At 29.7% G+C, this 23,018-nt stretch overlaps 1 long non-coding RNA gene across 1 annotated transcript; it reads left to right on the top strand.

Annotated features, from left to right (window-relative positions):
* The first annotated feature begins 2,947 nt into the window (after positions 1-2,947).
* On the top strand, positions 2,948-19,419 carry LOC122271830 (uncharacterized). Its single transcript, XR_015434214.1, has 4 exons — positions 2,948-3,122; positions 5,482-5,718; positions 8,669-8,907; positions 11,675-19,419. It is a non-coding gene; the product is annotated as an uncharacterized LOC122271830 (long non-coding RNA).
* The last annotated feature ends 3,599 nt before the right edge of the window (positions 19,420-23,018 follow it).

Below are 23,018 nucleotides of genomic sequence, written 5' to 3'. Positions count from 1 at the left end.
GGCGCCTCCCTTGCCGAGCGTTATCTCCAATGAAACGTTGTGCAAAGCGTAGAGGTGGCGAGTTCGAATTCCACCGTAACTCTGGATGTATTCTTTGTTATGCCCTTCTCTAAATTGTGCTATCTCTTCTTCTACTTGACAAAGGTTTATTAGCCTAAATTGAGCAAATAAGCCTGCAAATGTATGTAATTCTAATAAAACAATAAAGGAATACAGGTTGAACAATTTTAAGAAGGAGATCAGAAAGAAAAGAAAAAAGAAAATTGAACTTGCTTACTTTATACTTCGTAACATTCGGCAAAAGAACAATACTCTAATGGCAACTTCAATGCAAATGTCCAGATTCTCAAGCAGCGTTTGCTGTACAATTTTTTATGTAACGATTCGAAATCACTGCGTCGCTTTTAAATTATCTTTTGCTAATAATGACCAGCACAAGTAATAACCCTTCAAAGAATTAATTTAAAAATTTTGATTTCCATCAGATCCTCGGCAAGAAGCTTTAAATTTGACGGTGATATAAATTTATTTTTCTTCTTTCTTCAATTTACTTATTTAAGAAAAAGATTTTATATTCGTATTGATGTTTTTAATTAGATTTAAGGAACATCAAAAATTTTTAAGTGCTTAGGGCCTCTTAGGTTCTTAATCCGGCCCTGCTGTCAGGACAAGTTTAGAACGTTCAAAATCAAAATTCTAAACTTCCTAAGGCTTTAGAATCTTAAGAGTGCGTCTCATCATTTGATCAGGGACTGTACATCTTGCAACATCTAATCTCTCTTGTTAATCTATCTTTCCAATCAGGTATTATTATAATACAATACCTGATGTAATAAATATTCTATATTCATATAATATGTCGTCTCATGTATCGAATCGTCGACATATATACTCTTAATTCAACCCATTGATTACACGAATGTAAACGAGTGCAAACAAGTTTCGTAAAAGCTGTATAGAGTATCACTTAAGATTTTACATATAGAATCTTAGAGTGAAGTCTCATCATTTGGGCAGAGACTGTAGTTTATCCTATAGGAATGCGAAATATTGAATTTTTTGGTTGCTTACATTAATTTTTCTTTTGCGCGGCAGTATTCTAAAAAAGAAAAAAAGTGTTTATTGTTTCCTTTGGCTTCAGGAAGGAATAGTACTATTGTTAATGCCAAAACAAACTCTTATCTGAGAGTTGGGTGACTTTAAATAAACATATCTTCTGCTGATAAATCCTTTTGTATCCTCCCTCCATTCTAAACGCTATTTTAAAGGGCAGCCTCATTCTTTATAAAAACAAAAAGTAGATCTCTCTCTTCGATGTATGTTCATCTCATGTCCCACGATGTTCACTTCTTTGGTTTTTCTTCACTTAACTATAATAACTTTCATTTTTAGTATAGGGGTCGTACACAAATGATGTCACTTGCTTAGAGGGTAAGGACAGTTTTGTGACAAGTAGGAAACAAGATACGTGATAACACACATTTTGACTAGACATTTAATGTCCACTCGTTGAATATTTCGATAAAGTTTTTTTTATAGTTTTTCACAGAAATAAGTACGTTAGCAATCACTGTTATAGTTCTTCTTTTTTTTTCTATGACCGCCGTTGAACAGCCGACCCAATTTTTTGGGTTTACGACTACTAATGCTCAACACCGTAGCCCTGTAATTTTGAGCCTATCCAGAAGACAAGGAAACTCCTGGATCAGTACCCCGAGAGGTTTTGATTTGTTGTGGGAACATGGAGGACTTTGCGACTCGACAGATTTAACGTGCATCAGTCACCATTTACTACTCGGGGAGTCTTTGGCCAGCCTGGGATCGAACCCACGAATTCTCGGACATGGGCCCAGTGCCCTACCAACCAGGCAATCCCTGCCCTGAGATGATCTATATATATAGTTTAAAATCATCGTTTTGCTTCAAGTATAAGGCACATAAACTGTAGCTTTTTTATTTTCATAGCATAACTTTTACTGCTGAAGCACAAGTTTATTAACTTTCATCCAATCTTTCAAATGAAACGAGTAAATATCGACACGAAATTCACAAATTTACAGGTTTGAGAGAGGGCCTCCCTGATTGAGTGGTCCCGCCAATTCGGTTATCTTGGACGTGGCGGCTTCGAATTCCGTCATAAACCTGGATGATATCCGTTTGATATCAATCCTGTATCTTTATGATATCTTTCTCTTACTTGTACTATCTGTTCTTCAAGTTGACATGCTCTTATAAGTCGTACTTTGTGATGAGCATACAAGCCTGGATAAGCATTCAAATAAATAAATAAATACAGACCTATGTGCTTAATTCAAAAGAAAGAACAGGGCACAACAAGTTACTAATTAAAATCGTATAGTAAGAATGAAAGATACATTCTGGATTAAAGTGGGAACCCAACCCACGACCCTTACGCTTTAGAATGTTTAGCGGATTGACAATACTCAGTGGCCATGAAGACCTCAACCATTTTTTAATAGTACATGCATATTATTTACTTGGTTTATTGGATTTACTACATTTGCAGGCATGTGTGCTCAATTTAGACTTATAAACCTTTTTCAAATAGAAGGACAGCAAAAAGATACATCCAGTGTAACAGCGAGATTCGAACCCGCTACCTCCACGCTTTGCACAGCTTTTGGCGAGTGATACCGCTCTGCAAGGGAGGCCCCAGTTCATACATAATCAGGGTTATGAGCTTATATATACAAAGAAATGCCTTATAAATTCTTGTAAAGTGGAAAATCAGAAATCACATAATAAAGAAGTTCAGCTCAAAAATACAACCAGGTTACGGCTGGATTCGAACCTACCATCTCTATCCTTCACAACGTTTGGTGGAAGGAAAATACCATTAGGACAAAGAGGCTCTATCCATATGAAATTTCACTTATTAAGCAAAAACCAGCAACCGGAAGTAATTTCGCGCACAGTTTTTTTTAACCTATATAAGAGTGCGATATTTAGTTTTTCGTCGCCTACGAGTCGATTTTTTAAGGCCTCAGTTGTCCAGTTCTATTACAACGAACGAGTCGATTTTTTCGGTGTTACGATCAAAAGTAAATACTATGTCTGTGATTTGTGTGCCCTACTGCAATTGTGAAGTTTGATTCGATCAGGTAAGTTTACTTTCTTTATTTTAATGTATGAATAATTGCGCCTAGTAGTTTTCAAATTAACCAGACGGAGTTTGGGTTACCGAATTTTCCTTGATTTTATTTATAAAGTGGTTTAATGTATTCTAGTTCAGATTTTGTAGCAGTTCAAGTAGTGTAAAATAAGTAGTCAATAAAAAGTAACACGTAGCACTTGTTGTTCTAAGTTTTCCAATGTAAACCCACCTAAACGTTTTGTTGCGCTTGAAATATTTAATCCTATATGTTCATATGTGCATCGTATTTCAGAATATAATAATATGAAGTAGCTATAATACTTAATTTTAGAATCCTTGAATTCGTTTGAGATGTTATCGATTTACTGAATTTATGTTACAATTTTATAAATTTTTCAAATATTAGTATTCTGTAATTTATACGAAAATTTTATTTTGCAAAAATTCAAAAGTAAATTTATACCAATTTCTTATTTTCAAAATTTTGCTTTCTTTTATAGTATGGTCAAACTAGTTATTTAAAAATATTTTTTAAGAACTGTTTATTCGGAACAATAGATTATAATATTAGGATTTTAATATGTTACATAACTGAGTATTTTTTGTCTTATTTTATTTATGTTCTTAGATGCTTCATAATGAAAGGAAATTCATTGAAATTTAAAAAGATTTTCTCTTGCTACTATGATAGCAGTATAGATAAAAATATATTTTTCTGAATCTAATTTTTTTAAGGATTGGTGACCGCAACCACTAGTTTAGCATACAACGCATACGGAGCAACGAAATTCTATAGTTTTATTTTTTTCCACAAGTCGATAAGATTTACAATTTATCTACCACTCTTGTTAGTTTTAATTTTGTTTATGAGAAAGTAATTAATGTCCTTGTTTACAAGTCTACTTCGCATTTGGGGTTTTAACACTATTTCTACAAAGCCTTCAAGACTCATTTCAAATTTTATTTTCAAGTTATTTTTAAAGTTTAGTTATTTATCAAACTGTACTACTTTGCGTTAAGTTTGCAGGCTCCTAGCCAATCCTGAATATTAAAATGTGAATATGGTATACAATTTTAACCACTCTGTGTATTTTGATACCTTAATGGATTTTATAAGTGTATAGTTTGACATTTTTATATAAATGAACAGGTTTGAGACTTAGTATTGATTATAAACACGAAACAGAATATAGGGTTTAGTCTCTATGAAAAAAACACAAATTATTACACAACTTAAAAAACCTCTTAAAACCCAGTTCCACTATATTGAAAAACTTTAGGAACAGTTTTATTGCTGAAACTTTTAGGATTTTGATTTCTTTGTATGTCTGTACAAAGCATTTATTTATGTAAACTTATTTTTGTATTTACTTTCGTTGGTTGGAAATCTTAATTATAATAAAGACTTTAAGAAAATTAAATTTACCTTTTGGTCAATTTTATGCCATGCATATCGTAAGTCCAGTAAATTTGTTTTTTGTGACCAGAATACAAAAAAATACACCATAAAAGTATCCTACATTATACAAAGACTGCTAAATTTTTTAACAATTAAAAAGTAAACACAATTTCTAAGTTTAATTAATCGAATTTCTAGAAATATATTATCACCCTTGTGAGTTTCCAAATAAAACTTTCACTTCTGCTATTTCGAACTCGGGTAGTTTATTTTACGCAATGTTTCATTTTAAATGCAGGTACTTGTAGCGTTCATTTCTGAAACAGATTAATAACGTTGCGCTTCTCATAAATGCATCAAAACATGTTGCACAAATCATGAATAAGTCCCGAAGTGGACTCATCGTCAAGACATTATTCCCAATAGAACACTGAAGTCGAGCATTAATTGTTGCGGTCAGTGTGCGGGTGGGTGACCACTTTGATCGGCCTGCAAAGAGGCAGTGTGCGGTATCGGTCCTCGTTAAACTGTTCTACCGAAAAGTGCTAGTCTTTGTATGCAAGTTGGCTGGCTATCGAGCAGGGGAGCTATCCCCTCTGCGGAGGATCAAAATTGTGATGACATTTCTTTGGATCTTCCTCAAGGATGTGTCCCAGACCAGTTACCAATAGTCTACAACTCTAGTACGACGTAAACCAACAAGAAACAATTTGAAAACTTTTTGGCAATAATTGTGGGGGTAATGCTGGAAGGACTAAAATTTTTTTTAAAACTTTATTGAAGTTTAATATCAGAGCAAATGTTTTAGTTTTTTCAAATGTTCGAAAAGTTCTGATTTTTGCATTTTTATTCTAATTACGTAGATTTGGAAAACTCAAAACTTTTGACCAGTTGAAAATGTTGATCTCTCTTTAAGACGTTTTTAAGTATTTTTAATTTTTTCAAGTAATATCACAATCTCTTACAGATATTCATTCAGACTACATGGGAAATACTTGTGGCTTTATGGAGAATATATCTGGAGATGCGACTACAATATTGATGGTGGAATCGTTTGCCTAAATGCATGGAAACACCTACTCTATTTGGAGATGCGACTACAATAATGACTGGAAATATTCGGCTAGATGTGTATTTTTATCTGGAGACGAGACAATGAAAATATTTGGCTGGATATGCATCTAAAGTGTATATGAAGAAAATGGTGAGTTTTTTCCTACATAACTTATATTTTAACCCTGGATACCTTTACGTTTTTATGATAAAATTTCCTCAGTATAAATTAGATTTATGAAGTTTCATTTTAATAATTTAAGATAAAAATAAAGAGCTAATAGTCACATCTAGAACTTAATTATTCGTACTAAATTTAAAATTATTTGAAGTCCTTGAGCAAAATTTTCAATTTTCAATATCCTCTTTATCAAGCTTATAAACATTCATAAATTCCATACAATTAAATTCCAAAGTTCAAACAATTAATCGGCATTTTTCTTTAGTTTCAAACACTGGTAAATTTTAGTCTCAACCCAAACTTTAAAATATTTTTGCTCAGTTGAGAAGTCTTTAATTTGACAAATTTAACTTTCTAAGAACTGCCAGCAAAGTTTGTTTCTTTTACATTATGTTTAAATTATTAGAATTTTTTAAATAGGTTTAAAGTTCTCTTTTTCGGTTTGACTTGTAAAATTTGGTATTGATAAATTTACTTGTGTATTAGTTTATACCAAAATAATGAATTCTAATGTTTGTATATTAAATGGTTAGTAAAAAATGATTTAAATTCCGTTAGGGTGATTAACGTTAAGTGAGTAATTCACTTATTCAATTTCTATAATTTGTTGATTAATTGGTTAGTAAATAGTTTCTTAACGTGTCAAAGGTTTTTGGAAATTAAAACTACGCTAGTTTTGAAAGGGTGATTCAGCAGCTATACTTTTTTAAATTTATAAAGTTTTATGCTTTCATATTTGTTTCTGTGATATTTTCAAAATATATTGATCATTGAAAACTGTATAAAGAGACTCTGTCCATGTGAAATTTCACTAATTAAGCAAAACCCAGCAACCGGAAGTAATTTCACGCAGTTTTCTTTTAACCTATATAAGAGTGCATTATTTACTTTTTCATCGCCCACGCGTTGATTTTTCGGTGTTACAAACATAACTAATTAATTTGTCTATGAGTTGAAGTTTGTGGGCCCTGAAATTATGAAGTTTGATTCTATCAAGTAAGTTTACTTATTTATTTTAATGTATCAATAATTGCGCCTTGTAATTTTTAAATTAACCAGACGGAGTTTGTATTACCAAATTTTGCTTGCTTATACTTATAAAGATGTTTAATGTATTCCCGTTTAGTTTTCTAATAGTTCAACAAGAGTAAAATAAGTAGTCAATAAATAGTTACACGTAGCACTTTATTGTTTCCCAAGGTAAACTCACCTAAACGCTTTGTTGTGCTTGAAATATTTAAACCTAATATTAATCGCTAGCGTTGAAATGTGCATCGTATTTCAGGATTTAGTAATATGAAGTAGCTATAATACTTAATTTTTAGAATCCTTGAAAGCGTTTGAGATACGTTATCAATTTTACTGAATTTTATGTTACAGTTTCATAATTTTTTCAAATTTTATCATTCCATACGAAAATGTTTTTGCAAAAATTCTAAAGAGAAAATCGATGCTAATTTCTTATTTTCTAACTTTTGATTTTTTTTAAAACGTAAGGTTAAATAATTTATTTGCAAAATATTTTTTTCTTAAAAAACTTTATATCCTAATATTTTAACCTATTACTCCGAATCAATATTTTATATAAATTTTTAGTCTTATTTTATTTACTTCAATGCTTTTTTATGAAAGGAAAGTTCATTTAACTTTTAAAAAATTTTTCCCTTGTTGCTGTGATCGCAGTATTGTTAAATAGTATTCCTAAATCTAAGTTTTTGTAGTATTAATAACCAGCAACCATTAGTTTCGTATACAGCACATACGGACCTTCTAAATGCAATAGTCATTTTTTTGCTAGGAATCTGTTTTACAATTTATCCACCACTCTTGGTAGTTTCATTTTGTTTGACACTGTAGGTAATGTCATTGTTTACTACTTCTCATTTAGTGTTGTAACATTTCTTCTGCCAAGCATTTCAAAGACTCATTTCAAATTTTTAACTTAAAGCTTTTTTTTCATGTTTAATTATTTCTCTATTTTCAAGTTTAATTATTAAACTGTATTACTTTTCATACAATAATTAAGTTTGCCAGGCTCTTCGTAGGTCGGGAATTTTAATTACAATGAAAGACAATTTTATGCCATGCAAGTCTAGCGCATTTTGTATTTGTGACCAAAATGCAAGGAAATACACAATAAAAAAAATTATCCTACTCTATCCAAAGCTTGCTACTTTTTTATAATTAAAAACTAAAGGCAATTTAAGCTTCATTAATCGAATTTCTAGAAATATTGTCTCCCTTACGACTTTCCAAATCTCATTTCTGCCATTATTTTGAACTCTGGTTATTTGTCTATTTTACGTCATGTATCGTTTTTAAATTCAGGTAATTGCAGGCGTTCAGTTCCAAAAAGATTAATAATAACTTCGTGCTTCGAATTAATGTATCAAAATATATTTTAAAAATTATAAAGTCCCACGGTGAACTGATCGTCAAGACACTGTTTCCAATGGAACAAAAAAGTCCTCGTCAAACTGTTCTACCGAGAAGTGCAAGACTTCGCGCTGGTCGTCGGGCTACCGAAGCAGAGCCATCCAAAAATTTGAGATTGCATGTCTTTGGATCCTAATCGGGTATGTTTCCCAGACCGTCGCCACTAGCAAATTGTGCAGCTCTAGTGCGATGCAAGCCAACAATAAGAAACAATTTGAAAATTTTTTGGCAATAATTGTGGTGGTAATGCTAAGACTTCTTAAAAAATATATATATATATATAAAATAAACTTTATTGAAGATTAATATTAGTGCAAATTTTTTTAGGTTTTCAAATGTTCGAAAAGTTCTGATTTTTGTATTTTTATACTAATTACATAGATTTAGAAGAATCAATCTTTTGACCAGTTGAAAATGTTGATCTCTCTTTAAGACGTTTTTAAGTATTTTTAGTTTTTTAAAGTAATATCACAATCTCTTACAGATTTTCATCCAGGTTACATGGAAAATGGATGTGGTTTTATGGAGAATATATCTGGAGATGCGACTACAATGATGATGGTGGAATCGTTTGCCTAAATGCATGTAAAGACCTACTCTATTTGGAGATGCGACTACAATAATGATGGTGGAAATATTCGGCTAGATGTTTGGGTTTATCTGGAGACGAGACAATGAAAATATTTGGCTGGAAATCCATCTAAAGTGCATATGAAGAAAAGGGTGAGTTTTTTTTCCTACATAACTTATATTTTAACCCTGGATACCTTTTACGTTCTCATGATAAACTTCTTTCTCCAGTTTGAGGAATTAGGGTTGTCACTGTAACACTTAAGAATTTTCAAAGAGTGCAAACGTTAAATACAGGGTAATTCAAAATTAATCCCAAATATCAAAATAATGTCCATTTTCACTCAGCAAAAACCTTTTAATGTAAACCTGAAAAGGTTTGTTATGCGGTTTACGTGCAAATCTTCTAACCTCAAAACTAGATCTGTGACAATCTGCTCAATTCTATCCTCATTATCCTAATCCAGAACCTTGGAAAACTACCTTCTATATTAAAACCTTAAATCGAGATTGACGTTGGGTTTTCAAGCGTGAAAAAAATTCCATCTACATCAGGGGTTTCCAACTTTCATGAGGCCGAAGGCCGTAATTTAAAACATCAGCCCAATGGCTGGTCGCATCTTTATGAAAATTTTATATAGGACTTTTTATGCTTGAAGGAACACTAAATATTACTGTCAGACTTTTATCAAATTGTACAAAACGAAAGTATTTAATTACAAATTAAAATAAGTAGATTTTGATTAAAAAATTTTTTTCTCACCATTGGCATGTTAAATTTCACAAAAACGAAGAAACAAGGTTTTTTAACGAAGAAAAGTACTTTAAATCCATATTAAATTTTTACGAAATTTGTTCGCGAAAATGACAACTAATATTTTAGTTCGCGGGCCACAAAATAAACGCTTGGCGGACCGCCAGTTGGTAACCACTGATCTACATTCTATGTTAATCTTATAGATGAGTAATTTTTGATTTGTTATAGCTGTATATTTATTATAGCTGTATTTGATTTGTTATGTATATTTTAATCAGTCTAGACTGACTAGTTTAACAAAAAATAAATGTAAAAATAATAAAGTAGTGAGTCTACTTTTTAAGCCTCTTCAGATCTAACATAAGGTATACCGAATATTAACTTCAAATTTATTTAACTTTAAGATTGCTATGCTTTTAAGCCTGATTTCCTTATCTAATTTTCTGATGCAGTGGAATCTTATTTTGAGGATTTTAATTTTAAAGTTTCCTGCTTTGGGGGAAGTAAAGTAATTTGCTTCAATTGCGTTAAGTCAAAACTGCACAACGGTGGCTGTTAACTCATAATAAATTCTATAAAACATTTTTAGGGCGTAATTCGTAATTTTTAGAGGTTCCACAAAGTCCTAAAATTTATTTCGAAAACCTAAAATTTTGCAAAACTGATCTGTCATAGATTCTTATTTTCATATAAAGGTTATCTTTTTTTTTTTAAACTCCTGAAAATAAAAAAAAAATTATGCAAGTCGGCTACCTTTAAATTTTAAGTATAATTAAAATTAAAATGGCAAATTTTTTTAACGCTATTTAACTTTTTAAAACTGATAAGTATTATCTGAAAATACTTTTATAAAAGTTATAAATTATTGGCCCATAAATATTTGAGATCGTTAAATTTAATTGTTTGTGGATATTACATAGGTTCTATTATTCGAAATAGAGTGAAGAAACTTGTATAAATTAAATTTATAAAGTTTTATCTTGATAATTTAGGAGGCATAAAAATAAGGTGCTGATAGTCGCATCTAGAACTTAGTTATTCGATCTAAATTTAAAATTATTTGAAGGAATCCTTTTGAATTTTTAAAAATCCTCTATCTAGCTTGTAAACATTTATAAATTTAAACTCCAAACAATTTGCATTCTCTTTTAATTTGCAAATACTGGTAAATTTTAGTCTCAACCCGAACTTTAAAATATTTTTGCTCAGTTGAGAAGTCTTTAATTTGATGACTTGTTCAACTTTCTATGAACTGGCAGTAAAGTTTATTTCTTTTTCAATATGTCTAAATTATTAGAATTTTAAATTTTTTAAGAATAGGCTTAAAGTTTTTTTTTCAGTTTGGCTTTTAAGATTTGCTATTGATAGATTGACTTGTGTATTAGTTTATACGAAAATAATGATTTCTATGTTTGTATATTAAATGGTTAGTAAAAATTATTTAAACACAGTTTGGGTGATTATTGAATCACAAACGTTGAATAATTCACTTATTCAATTTTAAGATTTGTTTACTAATTGGTCAGTAAATAATTTTTAACGTGCCCGAAAGGTTTTTGGAAATTAAAACTACACTAGTTCCGAAAGGGTGATTCCACAGTTAGACGTTCTTTTAAAGTTATGTTTATAAAATTTTATGTGTTCATATTTGGTTCTTCGATATTCTCAAAATATTGACAAATGTATAAAATTTATTATATAAAAGAATATTATATTGAAATATTAAATATTTACAAAATGTTCACACGAATGCTTCACCTTGAGGATGAGAATCTAGTTAAGGTAAACAAATGAAGCTCTTTTTGAATTAAATAGTTTCTATTGAATATGCTTAAGACTCCCACATTTAGTAGTTCATGAACAATTTTAAAGCTTATTTTATATATCTTATCGAAATGAGTAAAATTTTATTCCGAGACATGGCGTCCTCTTATGGAAATTACAAATTTTAGTAAAACAGCTACAAATGACAAACTTTACTGAAAGTGTTGTAAAAGAGCATTTATTGATGTACGGAAACATCTAGATCAATAGAAGTATGTATGGCGCTTCACTACACCTAAATATAAAGTCGTAGCCACAATTTTTTGAGTTTAGATCACTAATTTTAAGGATTTAGCATTTTTTCCTTGCTTAGGAAGTAACAAATATTTTTGTTTTCAGAATGGCAGATAGGAATTACTACTGATTTCATGTCTTCCTTCTACGATAAACGTCATGGCGATTTATCTGCTACTGTCATAATTGCAGCGTTCAGGTCATCAACATTTATTTTTGTTCTATTGACTGGTCTCGTATCTTCGGTGCTTTTCATTGCAAATTTTATTGTTATCTATAAGATGTTTATTATAGATAAAATCTGTATCAGAAATTATTTCTCTTGTTTTTGAAAAGTAAATTAACTATGTGAAAGTTTATGATTGATAAAAATACTAGGTTCAAAAATTAGATTTTGGCTTTAATATTTTAAAAAAACTTTTGCTGGAATTTAAGATATTCGAAGTTTTAGTCTTAATTTTTTTTACAAAGATTTACTTTTTAAGCCTTCTGCGCAAACTTTCAAAATTTCTAGCAATGTTTTAGGTACATTTCTGTTAAATGCAAAAAATTATCTGCCATATTTCTATCTTCCGCAGGCACGCAGTTTTCCTAAACTCTAAACTGTTCTCGTCGTTTAACTTTATTGTATCACTCCATTTTTTAAAAAAAACTGTCGCCGCCATGATACCAGTAATTTAAAACATTTGTACTAGACATTCACCTTGTACCAAGAAAACTTGTGAACCATATTTTTTTAGAATGCTTAAAAATTCCGTTATAAAAAAAGTTTAAATTCGAACTTTAGTTTATTCTTTTACGAGGGGTAGTTTGGCTCATATTAGCGTGAAGTAGAATGTGGTTTTCAATCGGGAACTCCTATACCAAAAAGAATAGTTCACATTGTATAAAGCAAATTCTAAAGTGAATAAATCGTAAATAAAAGTGTGTAGAAATATTCGTATTATAGTTTCGGTACTACAATGCTAGACTGCTTTAGAATGATCTAAGCTTAATTTTTCTAAATTTGCATTTATTTGGAGCGTAAATTTTGGCACAATTTAATTTTAACAAAAACCTGACGTTCCAACTTCAAAAAAGTGACTTAAAAATACAAATTTTTTAAATTAAAGAGTTATTACTATATATAATTGCTTAATTTATGAACGTTGTTTTACAGTAGTTCGCAAACTATTTAAATTAACTTTTAGTATTCATGCTAGAACATTCAAAAATAAAATCTCTAAACAAATTCGCAGACATGTCTCGTTTGTTCTTTATTGATGCATTAATGGTTTTGTAATAAATCCCTTTAACTGAATTTAGACGGATCCACACAAACTCTATACTCCAAAATTGTGAGAAATAAAATTTCTAAATATCCTCCACCCCTGCACTTTTCACGGATTCATAACTTGAAATCATAAACTTTACAGTGAACACACACAAATCATAATGTGCTATACTATTCTAAATACAAATTTAATAAATTTAATTTAAATTTTTAAATACATTGAAAAAAATATATTATTTGTATACTGTAATATAAATTTACCTCTCGTGTACAAAACTAGATTTATAGCTAAGTAAATTTTTGAAAAACAAAGGAAGGAATTCAGTCTTAACTTAATAGAGGAATGTTTTACTCTCTAAGCAGAGGGAGATATTATAAAGGTGCTCATTAAAAGGAAAACAGGACTTCAAATTTTAGGTTTTCTAAATTAATTGTATAATTGAGCATATTTTTACTGTTCTACGTGCTTTAACTTGCAGTTAAAATAATTAATATACGAACTCTCATGCAAAGATTTATATAGACTTAGTGTAGTTAAGACCGATTATAAAATTTAAATAAAAATTGTTATCGAAGTAACTGCTTGTTTTTACATTAATAGTTAAAAAGTCTGGATGTATTATCTGGATAATTTAAAAAAGTTGTAGCCATTTATGATTTAGAAGGGGGAAAAATTTTCACAACTTACTAAACTGATTTTTTTTTTTTGAATGAGTATTTTTTGTTAAAGTACTTAAAGGCTGTAACGTTTATATATTTAAAGAAAAATAAAATTCAAATATTTTTGGTTGGCAAATTTTCAGGGAAGTTTAATGTCACTTATTTTTGCTGCTGAAGTAGAAAAATAATCCGTAATTTACTAATCACTTAACTTACCTTAACATTTTACATCTAACACTAACTTGCTGCTTCAGTAGTGGAATAAGTTTCTTTAAATTCCCCTAAAACAGCAAATATTATGCAGAATTGAGTAAAAAGACTTAAAATTAACGGTATAAAGAAAATTTCGCAAAAAAATCTATAAAATGTAATTTTTCCCGAAACTTTTGGTCTAATAATATTCCCGTTTTGCCTAAATTTTAAGTTTTTCTTTCTAAAAAGTAAAATATTAGCATGTAGAACAGTTTTTATTTTTTACGAGAACAAAATAGTGAATTCCTTCATAAAATACTAAACAGCAGTTTAAAATCTTTTAAAGCTTATTAAATTTTTAAATATAATTAAATGAAATGATTCTCTTTAAAGAAACTAATACTTGAAAGTTTACAAATTTATTATCGTTAAGGTGTAGTACATTTTGTACCTTTCCTAATTGTTTGTGACTTTTTCAAATTGCATCTTCGTAATATCTTGCCTGATGTAATATTTTGAGTATTTTAAAGCGTTGAAAACAGTTTCAAGATAAAAATGCAGTTCTATCTTAAAGTTCCATTAGTTAATTTTAACTGTAGTACGGAATTTTCACTAATAAAAGCTTTAAAATTCTTAAAAAGAAAAGGTAAAAACAAAATATTAAACAATTATAAGGAGCACATATAAAACAAAATGCAAATATAGCTGTCTACAAGGACTACACATTTTCTTAATCGTCTGCACCCCTCGTCCGATACCATATTTTCCTCTAATATACAGATTTTTACTATTTTCAACTCTGCAGAAAGAATCCAGTCTAAAATTTAAAGCATTATTAGCAATCAATGAATTATACTGTCTTCTGTCTTAAATCTCTATAAATTTTTTTAAAAAAAATAAGAATTTGTATTAAAACAGATTGCTGTGTTTTAATATGAAAAGTTATGAAAATGCTTTTATGAAAGTTTTCCCAAAGTTTTCAAAATTTCTAAAAGGCTGAAAAAAGTTTTTATGAGCTAGTATATTATATAATGGGAAGTAGAATAAGCTCTGGTTATATAAAATTTCATAACAGTTAAATTTATTTTAAAAATGTGCCTGCTTTCTTTAAACATGGCAAATTTGATCGAATTAAGGCCGCTAGGCTATATTTAGGAAATTACTGCTCTTTTTCTATTCCAGTTTCGTAGCTCAATCCCGGCATGAGATCAGTTGACGTATGATAGAATTTTATGTCGTTTTATTCTGTAGTAATGTTTTAAGACTACCTGTTCTGGAAATCTGTGTGCCTGAGATGTTAAGTTGAAATTGTGTACTACTAGAATAGGTAGGCAATGTTTTTTAATAAATGTATGAGTTATATTTATTAAAATACAATTTGACCGAAATTTTAATAACAGTGAAATTTAATTTAAACGTTTAAGTACTTTTTACGCAAACGTAGTTAGTTTTGACAGGTAAGCTTAAATTCTGTAAAATAAACAGCCAAATTACAGGACGATTACTGTTCTTAATTTAAATCGAAACATCAGCATTATACACAGTTGTATAGACCTTCACGAAGGGGGTTTAGGGCGAAAGTAGTATCATTCGCGCTCCAAATATTAACTGTTAGTTCAAATTAATCATCGGTGCATTACTCACATCTACAATCGCAATTTGACAATTTTAAAAAGAGTAACCGAAAATTCTCTACGCTACTAAATTCGAGGTTAAAACTTAATTGAGATTCGTAGACTTCTAAACACTATTAATTTAATTACTATTATTTTTTCGAAATTTTTCTGTTTGATTTGGAGATTGATATAGCGCTAACATGAAAGATTGTGTAGGACGGAAAATTTTGAAATTTCTGAGCAAGTGTGGAGTTTGAATTGGTAGCGGTTGGTTACGTTGCTGTACGTAAAAACTCTCCGCTCTGACTTACTTTAATTTAGAACGTTCTTTATGTTTAGAAATTTATGTCTTCAAAGTGAGATATTGTAACTTAGAAATTGAAGTGAGAGCTGGATAAAAAAACAATGTTCAGTATTCAAAATAAACTAAATTTTAATTAAGTTTTATGATAATTACCTAAAAGAATAGAATTTGACAAATTCTATTCTTTTTGAAAAAGAAAAGAAAAGAATAGAAAACTGACATACAAACTTCGGAAAAGTTACTTATGCAGTAGTTCAGTACAGTACTTTACAGTAGTTCCCAAACTATTTAAATTTAACTTTTAGTATTCATGCTGGAGCATTCAAGAATAAAATCTCTAAACAAAGGTATTATAAAGGCAGGTATTATAAAGGTGCTTTTTGAAAGGGAAGAAAATTCAAATTCTAGGTTTTCTAAATTTAATTTCGCATATTTTTACTGTTTTACATACTTTAACTTTCATTTAAAGTAATTAATATACGAACTCTCATGCCAAGGCTTATATGACTTAGTGTAATTAACGCCAAATATAAAATGTAAAAAATTAATGTAAAAACAAGCACTTACTTTGATAATTTTTATTTAAAAGTCTGGATACATTATCCGGATAATGTATCCAGTTGTAGACATTAACGTGTTATGAGGGGAAAAAATTTCAACAAATTAACAAACTATTTTTTAGTATTTTTCTTGTTAAAGTACTTGAAGGCTATGGCGTTTTTATATTTAAAATAAATAAAACTCCAGGACGTTTAATGTAACTAAATTTTGCTGCTGAAGTAACAAAATAATTCCTAATTTACTAATCACTTAACTTAACTTAACATCTAACTCTAACTTGTTGCTTCAGTGGTGGAATTAGTTTCCTTAAATTCCTATAAAGCACCAAACATTATGCAGAATTGAGTAAAAAAAAAATTTAAAATTAACGTTGTGCAGAAAATCTTGCAAAATAAATCACAAAATTTTTTCCGAAAATTTTGTTTTACTAAATTTTCAGTTTTGCCTAGATTTTTTAGTTTAAAAGTAAAATATGGTATGTAGAACAGTTTTTTCTTAGATAGATAGGCAATGTTTTTTTCAATAAAGGTGCATGAGTTATATCTTTTTTAAATACAATTTGGCCGAAATTTTAATTACAGTGAAATTGAAGTTATACGTTCAAGTACTTTTTACGCAAACGTAGCTTGCTTTGACAGATAAGCAAAATTTTAAAAAATAAACAGCTGGAAAACAATTACAGGACGATCATGATTTTTAATTTAAATCGAAACACGAGGATTAAATCAAGCTGTATAGATCTTCTTGAAGGGGGGGGGGGAGCGTTAGAGCGAAAGTAGTATCATACGCGCACGCACGCAAAATATTAACCGTTAATTTGGTAGCAGGAATAATGAATAAATTAATCATCGGTGCATTACTCAAATCTACAATCGCAATTTGACATTTTTAGAAAGAGTAACCAAAAATTTTCTGCGCTACTAAAATCAAATAGTTAAACTTTATTGAGATTCGTGGACTTCTAAACACTATTAACTTAATTACTATCAATTCTTTGAAATCTTTCTGTTTGATTTGGAGATTGATATAGCGCTAACAAAAAAAAACTTGTTCAAAAATTTCGAAATTTTCCGTCCTACACGAGTGTGGAGTTAGAAATGGTAGCGGTAGACGGCCCTCTTCGACGTCCACACTCGTTCAGCAGTTTCGAAAGTTTCAGATTCCCTAGTGTACGTTGCCGTACATAAAAACTCTCATCAGTTATACTTTAATTTAGAACTCTCTTTTCGTTAAGAAATTTAAGACGTCAAAGTGATATATTGTAACTTAGAAATTAAGGAAGTGAGAGCTGAATAAAAACATTTTTAGTATTCAAAATTAACTAAATTTTAATTTTTAAGTTGTATGAAAATTGGTTTTAAGCGACTCGAGATAACGGTAAACTAAGATTTGTATGCTAAAAGTGCGTAACTATTACAGTTATCGTACTTTCTCTATATTACCTTATAATCGGCCTAAAAATGGTACTAAAACTTTTCTGTAGATCTTGAAATTTTAGCAAAGTGTCTGTGAAAACGAAAACTTTAACAATTAACTCGTACTTTTATTAAAATCTTGTGAAAACAAATTCAGTTACAGACCTGAGTGAGTTTCATTAAATTGCATTTAACAGTTTTGTTTATTCAAAATTCTAAGCACTTAGAAAATTTCTTTAAACTAGCGATTTATTATTAGATAAATAATAATTTTTAGGTCAATTTTAATATTTTTGGATCAGCATATTTTAAAATTGTGGTTGAGAAACCTGAATTTTTTTTTTTACAAACAAGAGAAGGCTATGCTGTGCATTAACTTGTAAAGTGTACATTTTATTTAATTTACTTTTAATACTATTTTTAATTAAATTCTACTTTACGACAATTATTCAAATTTTAAACTTTTTGTTTTTCCTAAATATTTTGTATCTGCTAAATTAACATCGACTTAAAGCCTAAAAAGCAGTGGAATATACAGTTTATGTAATCAGTCTTGTTTTAGATGTCGAATGTGTAATCTATGTGTATGGCATAAAATGAAACTTATATTATAAAATATGTACCTAACGGAATTCAAAAATTGTAATTTTTCATAATGTGAATGTCATTGATGTATATTGATGCTGCTCTGATGTGTTGGATAAGAAATTTATGTATTTTCATTTTTGAAACTCATTAATTTGAGCATTTGACACTAAAATTAATCCAATGCGTATATAAGAACATTATTGGTGTAAAAATCCTGTTGTAACTTCTGCCAAACTATAAAGTATAAATTTGAATATAGAACTATATTGCTTTAGTATATTTAAAATAAATCCAAATCAGTTTTGCATATTTTTAAAGAAATATTAAAGATGCCAAAGTTTGAATAATCGGCTACCAAAATGTAAAATTTTTCTGAATTTCTGGGAGTTTACTTAATTTTAAAGTGTTGTCATAATCGCAGAGTTGGTTTTATTTATATATCTAGATTGCGAACATTTCTATTTTAATAGAATTAGTAACAGAACAAATTCACATTAAAAGGAATCATTGTAAACTCTGTCAATAACATTAGCAAGAAGACTACGTTTTATTTGGATTTAAAATTTAATGAAACTGAATCTATCATTTTGGAAAGGAGGATTTTCACTTTGGATGAATCGAAGAAATCTCTTTTTCAAAGTTTAGTTTATACTAATCAAAATTGAATTCTAGTGGCTTAAAATTTAATAACTTGAACTGCTTGGAAATTCCTTCCCCTCTGCTAGTAAAATTTCTGAAGTTTGATTTTTTTTTTTATAACATGCTGTAAAACTCTAGTCAACAAAACAGTCCTTTTACAAAGATCTAAAATGTTTAATTTAAAAATTATCAGATTTAGTTGCAATATCAGGATTATTAGATCGAGTTGCAATATACAATATTATACTATTTATTAATCACCTGCTTTCAGTAATGTGGAAAATTTATCATAAACGAAATGAAAACGTTGTCATTTTTAATACTAAATTTTTTCCGGGACAAATTAGTAGTAAATGTTTAACGAAACAAATTAGTGGTAAATGTTTACATTGTATAATTGTATTGAACTTGTGTTTGAAACTTTTTACAGTAATTGAAAGAAATTTTACTCTGATATTTATACTATATATCATAAAAGTATTTTGGTTATAGATTTTTAGTTTTTTGTAATGCTAGACTATATTAAAAGATAAAGTGTAAAAATCGTATCTGTACTGTGTATTTTATATTGAAAATAAATTAAATTTTTGGTTAAAAATTTTTGTTTTTAGTGTGGTTTTAATTTGCAGATTAAGGATCGGGATTAGAAAAATTCCAGTATTTAATACTCTCGCACAAAATGGAATTTTTGCGGTTATACTTCATTTCAGATTTAATTTCTTACATAGTTCAACATAAATTCAAATTTGTAAACAGATTTTCAAACTTAACTAAAGGTCGCTTAAGAGAGAACTTTTATCAGTTTTGAGTAGTTGAGGTGTTTTTGAAAGATTTAGATTTTATCAAATCTATATTTTAATGAAATTTAATTTTCTCTTTAAACTACGTTAGTTTATTATTTTTAACCTCCCCTTTAAAAAAATTAAGGTATAAAAATTAGCAATTTGTGCGTTCATTCAATTTTAAAAGCTCTTTAAAAATGCATAAATGTGTGAAATATGTACCTGCAATGCACGCTTACCTGCACTGTAAAACAAAAAACGATGTTAGGATTATTTCTTCCATACTGAGCTTTCTAAACTCAGTCTTAGGCGATTTGTCCCTTTTGCAAGCTTCGATGCTTTATTTCAAATACGAGTTAGTTTTTCAATCAATACTTTTTTTCCATTATTTTGTTTGCATAGTTTGCGTTATTTGCTTAATTAAAATTTTCCTTTGTTTAAATCAAATGAAATACATTTTTTCTGAATGTGCCGTCTTTACACTTGAAGATCTAAACTATTTGATTAAACTTTATTTACATCTTCTGATTAGCTCTTTCCAATTCGGAAGTTGTCGTCTAAAAATGAATTCTTCCGTTCTTTTTAAATTGAAAAATACTTGTTTTCTCATAAATTTACAAAGTTGATGCTTTACTTCGAACACTAGTTAATTTTCGAAACAATGAATGCGCTTTCATATCATTATTTGGGTTGTACATTAGTTTGGTTGGAAATTATTTGAATATTTAAAAATATAATTTTTGCGCCCCGACTCATGACTCATCAATTAAAAATACCCATTTGGTCATTTATAAAACAAAGAAAATATTTTTTTCTGATAGTGTCTTCGCAGTTTAAGATGGAAAATTATGAGTTTATGCCTATTATTTTTTGATATAACATTTTGGATATAGCTTGCTTCCGATCCAGAAATTAAGTCAAAAATGAAAATTTCACTTTTATTTCATCAGATGAAACTGAGTTATCAGCAATCGTGATAAGTTTTGTTTGCATATTAAATTAAAAATATATTTAATAATCACATTCCAATTCCTTTCTGCCAAAAAGACGGGTTTTGATCTTTTTTGGTCACCTTTCTCAGAAAGGATTCACTAGATTTTAAATGTTTTGCTTTTTCTTAAGTCCAATATATTTTTAAGATTCCTAGCCAATGCATTTTTATGGCTCCAACTTTGACAGTAATTCTTAAATATGCACATTAAGAGTGCTTTAAATAATCTCTGGTTGAAAAATAAAATTTGTGAATCTATGCCATCGAAAAGTGAGCATTTGGTCATCTCTGTGGCAACACATGAGTTAATAATGGAAAACTTTCTGCATCTCTCGATGATAATTACAATATACTGAGCCGTAATGGCTCAGGGGATAGAGCGTTCGCCTCACAATGAGATGAACCGGTCTCGAATCCCAGTCGATACGAATTCCCCATCCGGCTTGCACCGACCAGAGTGCTAACGTGAAATATCCTCAGTGGTAGATGAAGGGTTAGTCCCCTTGTCGTTAGGCTAAACGTGGGAGGTTCTCGTGGTCTTCCTCTCTATGTAACGCAAATGCGGGTCAGTTCCATTAAAAACTTCTCCACGAAGGCAAATTTCTCCCAATACTCGATCCAGGAATTCCCCTGTCTTCTGGATTGGGTTCAAAATTACAAGGCTACGGAGTCCCAGTACGAATTCCCAAAAATTAGGTCGACTGTTCAACGACGGTTATAAAATAAAAATAAAATCATAATGTCTAAAAAGCTGTCACTTGAAGAACAATTTAAATCATTACGTATAAAGCGCTATCAGTTAAACTTTCTTGTGATTAAAGTGCTCTGTTGTACTTTTTTTTTAAACCTAAATTCTGAAATCATTGTACAGTTGATTCATCAAATTTTCCCCCTATAATGAACAAGATAATCATTATTAGCCTAGTTCAATTAAAGAGAGACTTATAAAATCTTAAAAACAAAACTTTCCTTTATTTGAAATACATAACGAAACACCTAGAAAAAACTTAAAAAGGTAAATAATTAAAAGAATAATTTTAAAAACATTCCTAGATTCAAACTACATAACGAAAAAGAAAACAGACTCCTTCTTTAGTCAGAAAAATTTGAAATTACTCTGATAAAGCATCGCTTTACTCAATTTCTAAATTTTTTGCAGCTTAATTTCAAAATTTCTTTTTTGCTGGTTGTTCTTTTTTTAATTCAAAATTCGTCATAACATTAAAAATTCAGGTAAAGCCATGGAATTTTTTTCAGTGAGTTAAAACTTAAAAGAGAGCAATAAAAATTGTTTCAATGATTTAGACACTTTCCGGTGCCGTGATCTCTTAAAAATCCCTTAGTAGAACTCTTTTTCATATGTTGAGTTTAAAAATATGGAATTTCTACAGCTCAAAATAGGAACATTAATTTCACTTCAATATATGGGGAGAAAAACACTCGCCCAATAGCATCTATCTGCACAATCTAAAAGCTTTCTCGCCAAAGCGCTTGGAGCTGTCTATTGCTATGGAAACAAGAACTCTTGCCTACTTCCCTCACTGACTCTAGTCAAAACCTGCTTTACTTGAAATAGTTTTAACTCGTAACCATGGTCATAGACTGTGCTCAAGCTGTGGCGAGGGAAGTTCTTTAGTTAGACAGATTGTAGATATTCATATATGTACTAAAAAGTTTCGATTTTGTTTTAAGATACTTTCTTGCAGATATATTTATCATACACTAACAAATGAGAATTTGTTTAAACCATATAAATGTTTTGCCTCATTTTTGATGAATAATTATTATTTAAAGTTGTAGAGTGCATGTGGATCATCCATAGAAGGTTTTATAATAGAAAGTGCAGGAATGTAATCTGGCCAATTTCTGGGTTGGGGTGTAGTTTGTCGGAAAAATATGCCATTAGGTTTAGTACGAAATCTTCCTTGCCACTCTTTAGGTCCTGCTCTCCATTGGTCATGCGGCTGTTTGTTTAAAGAGTTCGAATTCTTAAAGGGTCGTTTCATAAACGGTTTCATGTGGTGTGCTTTCAATAGTTGCCATTGCGGTTTTGAAAGCGAATCTTGCCATTTCGGCTTGTACATTGGAGATTGCCACTGTAGCTTGGACTGTGGGTTTTTCCAAGGCATTTTTCCAAACCTGGAAGATGGTCTATTCATTGAACTTTGCAACTCCAGATCTCCGCCTCGATTGTTGTGGTTCTGTGCAACCCATATTGAACTGGATGAATAATGCTGATAGTAATGCCCATTCCAATTTTGATCCTGGCAGTACACGGTAGTCAGAAAGCAGATCACAATACTGAGTCTAAACCAATGCATCTGCAAAAGAAATTTTATAAGGTTAGTCGGATGCAAAAATTTAACAAAAAAAAATTTACATGCATTAGGAAGTCAAAATTCTTGATGATTCCATCAAAACATTTTGA

The sequence above is a fragment of the Parasteatoda tepidariorum genome, chromosome 5 (assembly GCF_982258835.1).
Source record: "Parasteatoda tepidariorum strain Cologne lab strain chromosome 5, Ptep-v5.0, whole genome shotgun sequence".
Classification (NCBI taxonomy): Eukaryota; Metazoa; Arthropoda; class Arachnida; order Araneae; family Theridiidae; genus Parasteatoda; species Parasteatoda tepidariorum.
The sequence above is the reverse complement of the archived record's forward strand: the minus strand, read 5'-3'. Positions and strand labels throughout refer to the sequence as shown.